Source organism: Lepidochelys olivacea, assembly GCF_965140295.1.
Source record: "Lepidochelys olivacea isolate rLepOli2 genome assembly, chromosome: 1".
Lineage (NCBI taxonomy): Eukaryota > Metazoa > Chordata > Testudines > Cheloniidae > Lepidochelys > Lepidochelys olivacea.
The window spans coordinates 330,187,100-330,189,331 of NC_140411.1; positions in this window are offsets into that span (position 1 = coordinate 330,187,100).

Here is a 2,232-nt window from a genome sequence, read left to right on the forward strand (position 1 = left end):
TGGGAGTGGTTGGGTCATTACAAAACCTAAACTTAATTTCCCCAATACTAATTTCTCCCTACTGTTACTCACACCTTCTTGTCAACTGTCTGTAATGGGCCACTCTCTTACCACTTCAAAAGTTATTTTTCCTCCCTTCGTATCCTGCTGTTAATTGATTTAACTTGTTAGACTGACCTCACACTTGGCAAAGCAACCCCCCATCCTTTCATGTATTTATACCTGCTCCTGTATTTTCACTCCATGCGTCCAATGAAGTGGGTTCTAGCCCACGAAAGCTTATGTCCAAATACATTTGTTAGTCTCTAAGGTGCCACAAGGATTCCTCGTTAGGATTTTTGTAATTTTAAAGTTACTGATATCCAGCTGAACTGTAGTAAGTGTTTATATAAGCATTTCCATTATACAGTGTGAAGCAACTGGGTTGTGTTTTGAGGTAGTAATGGCCAAAAATAGTATTTTGACTGGCTTCAAATCATTTGCACTCCTTTAACCTAACTTTTAAAATTAAATTTGTCAGGATAATGATACATAAAGTTGTGTAAACTAGGTTTTTTCTCTCAATTTTTTTAAACAGATGAATTATTAATCTATAAAAATGGTCAGTAAAATATTCTTTCATGAATAATGATGCATTTTACATTTTTTTTAGCATGTATTGTGTATTTTGGAGCCCTTGCATTAATGCATTAAGTGACAGTAATAGGACTTGACATATTTATGCAGGAACAGCTTCATAAGATACAATATATACAGTTCAGTTCTGTATAGGTATGGATAATATACTCTCTTGTAATCATTTTGAACTATAGCATCAATGTATTATATTCTCCTTGGGACAAATCCTGCAGGCTTTACCCAGGCAAGCTCCCACTGAAATAAAGTCAAGAGGAGTTTTACAAAGAAAAAGACAACCGCCACTTCAGTCCATGCAGCATTATGCAAAGGTGTGTTTATTCTTTTGTTCTGTTCTTGGCTCTACCTCTAATTCTCTTTTTGCCATGCCAAAGTAAAAAAAAAGTCTGTGTGCCTCAGTATTCTCATCTGTAAATTGGACATAATACCCATCCCACAGGAATATTCTGTTAATGAATGTATGTAAAATGTTTTGAGATTCTCAGATAGAAGGTGCAATATAAGCAAGGCCCTGTTTTCTACAGCAAGCTCAACCTAAATTCTGCAACCAGAAATGCAAATTATTATACTTCTTTATTATTGTTGGAGATAGGTCTAAAATCAAGTCCAAGATGCAGGTGCACCTAAACTTTGGAAAAGTTAGATTCAGATTGGGATTTTGCTGGTTGGGCACATCTATGAGTTACTATTATTATTATGACAATTGCTCATTACAAATGTTTAAAATATATAGTGGTAGACTTGACTTCAAGTTTCTTTGCTTTTGTTAGTTTAGTATTGACATGCTGAACATTGATGTGTTGTTTGTACTCGTGAGACATTAGCCTTGTTGCCTAGCACTTACTTTCAAAGGAACACCAAAATCCTAGAATCATAGGACTAGAAGTGACCTTGAGAGGTCATCTAGTCTAATCCCCTGCACTAAGTATTATCTAGACGAGGCTTTCTCAAACTTCATTGCACCGTGACCCACTTCTGACAACAAAAATTACTACACAACCCCAGGAGAAGGGACTGAAGGCTGACCCCCACCTGAGCCCTGCTGCCCTGGGTGGGGGGGCCAAAGTACAAGCCATACCAGTCCAGACAGGGGGGCCAAAGCTGAAACCCAAGGGTTTCAGCCCTAGGCAAGGGGTCTGTAACCTGAGCCCCACCGCCCAGGGCTGAAACCCTCGAGCTTCAGTTTCGGCCCTGGGCAGTGGGGCTCAGGCTTCAGCCCCGGACCACAGCAAGTCTAAGCCAGCCCTGGTGACCCCATTAAAATGGGGTCACAACCCACTTTGGAGTCCCGACCCACAGTTTGAGAACCACTGATCTAGACCATCCTTGACAGGTGTTTGTCTAACCTGCTTTTAAAAATCTCCTGTGATGGAGATTCCACAACTTCCCTAGGCAATTTATTCCAGTGCTTAACTACCTTAATAGTTAGGAATTTTTTCCTAATGTCCAACCTAGACCATCATTGCTGCAATTTAAGCCCATTACTTGTAGTCCTATCCTCAGAGGTTAATGAGAACAATTTTTCTCCCTCCTCCTTATAACAACCTTTTATGTTGAAAACTGTTATCATGTTCCCTCTCTATCTTCTCTTCCTCA